Source organism: Notechis scutatus, chromosome 1, assembly GCF_049901735.1.
Source record: "Notechis scutatus isolate UNSWTSFEM ecotype Mainland chromosome 1, rNotScu1.2, whole genome shotgun sequence".
NCBI classification, from domain to species: domain Eukaryota; kingdom Metazoa; phylum Chordata; class Lepidosauria; order Squamata; family Elapidae; genus Notechis; species Notechis scutatus.
In genome coordinates this window covers 230,772,132-230,774,631 of record NC_142009.1, presented here as the reverse complement: position 1 = coordinate 230,774,631, position 2,500 = coordinate 230,772,132, and positions in this window count along the sequence as shown.

The window sequence follows — 2,500 nt, the reverse complement described above, 5'->3', positions numbered from 1 at the left end:
ATTTGAACTGCCGAATCGCAGGCAGACGGCGCTCTAACCTCCCCGCCCCGCCGGTCGAGTAAGTCGCTGCGGTCGTCGCGTTAGCAACACGGTCCTTAAGTGAATCCGGCTTCCCCGTCGACTTTGCCGGGACGCGGCGACGGCTATAAATACATTCCGGTGGCCGAGTTACGACGAGCGACCGGCATGTGTTTATGCCGCGACGGGGATGAAGCGTGAAAAACGGTCGTAAGTCCAGGACCATCCGCATTTACGGTCGGAGGCCAGCTGCTAACGACCCGTTATGCCGTCGAGAGAATAATAGCAGCAGCAGCAGCAGCAGCAGCAGCAACAATTTAAATAAATAAATAAATAAATAAATAAATAAATAAATAAATAAATAAAATCTTTAGAAATATAGCCGGTATCGCTCGTCAAAGTCTCGGATCTGTGGAACCGAGAGGAGGGTTTAACCCGGAAATAAGGAGAAACTACCCGACGGCGAGAACGATCCGCCGACGGAACGGCACGCCCCCTCGGAAGCGCCGTCGCTCGAGGCTTTCGAGAAGAGATCGAGAGATCTCCCGTCTGTCAGAAACGGCGTGGGGGGGGTGGGGGTGGGGGGGGGGGGGTCGGACTAGACGACCCAGGCCAGGGTTCGCCAACCTTTCGGACCTCGGGGACCACCAAACTCATAATTTTGGATCCCAGGGACCACTAACCGGTTCCGTGGGCGTGGCCTAATTTGTGGGTGTGGCTCGCTGGTCATGTGACTGGCTGGGCATGGCTTGTATGTAAATATTATAAATATTTATATAAACGTTGAATATATATATATATATATATATATATATATATATATATATATATATATATATATTGTATTAAAAAAGAGCAACTTTTACCCCAAATCAGGCAAAGCTGCAGGCAGGCAGGCAGGCAGGCAGGCAGGCAGGCAGGCAGGCAGGCAGGCAGATGGAGTTGCTCACGGAATCACAGAATGATTCAGCGATCTATCTATGGGTTGGAAAACAACCCCGGACTTCGAAGGGAACTTGTCGAGGGAAGAGGTCGGGGCAGGTTGGTCGTGGCCACCGCACCTGAATGGCGCAACTACATTCTTTTGGAAAGGTCTGGCTGAGAGACTTGGGAAAATCCCAGGAGGTTGGAGGGAGGGTAGAAGAAAATTGGTGCGCGAGACCGGTCGGCTGGTGTTCGCACTGGGGGAAGAGGAGCTGGCGGAGCGCCAGCCGCGGCGGGAGTGAGCGAGTGAGTGCCAGAAAGGCAGCCCGCTTGCCTTCGTCTCTCGTGCAGTGGCAGGAAGCCGGGCATTGCCGGGGCCGGGGGCTCTAAGCGACCCAGCAGTCAGCAGGGCGGGCTAAGAAAGCAGCCTCCCGAGTAACGGTTCCGAGTGCTGCGGCTTGATCCGAGATCGAGCATGTCCACACGGCATGCCGAATTTGGCGCTTAGTGGAGCTCTGCAGGTTTGCCAATGCACTGGGACCAAGAAACTACCCGCACAGGCTGAGCTGGCACGATGCACAGGATGGAAAGTGGTTGGCTGCGTGGGTGTCGTGGGAACACGGCCATTCACTGATAAGGGTGTAAATACACACGCGCGCGTGGGAGGAAAATTAAGACGTCCCCGAAAAAGACGGCCGAGCCCGTTTTTTCGGGGCTAAACAACAACAACAACAACAACAACAACAACAACAACAACAACAACAACTACAACTACAACAACAAGACCCGGCCTTAGTTTATGAGAAACACGGTAGCTATCTAAAAGCGAAATACCACCACGAAATACATCGTCGCAAAATCTCCAGAACCCTAAAAGCCTACAAACCCGACATTCCTCTTGGCTTCTAGGGGCTCACTAAGAAAGGAGTTTTCGAAAGGACCACGGGAGCATGAGCATTTCGGATAGGCTCTGATGCTAAGGAGATCTACTCCCCCTCCCCGCCTGAAAAAAGGGGAGAAAGAAACCTGTTCCGAACGCAAAGGGCATTAAAGAAAACCAAACAGGAGAAACCTCCTTACAAAATGTATGGGATGCTATGAAAGCGTATAGCAGAGGGGTGATCATAACCTATACAAGAAGAAGGGAATATTAAAAAGAGACAAAGGCAACAGTCCCGAGAACAAGAGCATCCAAAATTGCAGAAGGATCTACCATTGGAGAAGGATTGCGGGGGGGGGGGGGGGGGGGGATTGGGGGTATGGAATAGATGTAGATAAATGGCAGACATTACGGCCTAGAAATTATAAATTAGCTACGTCAACGGCCTATAAAGAGGATTTGTAGAAGATGTTCTACAGGTGGCATTTATCCCCTGTGAGAATTGCTAAGATGTTTAAAGACAAGTCGGCGAAGTGCTGGAAAGGTCAGAGGACACCAGGAGCGTACTACCACACGTGGTGGACATGCACAGAGGCTAAAAGGTATTGGACTGGAACACACATGCGGCTGGAGAAGATGATAAAACAACCTACAGACTTCAAACCAGAGACATTTCTA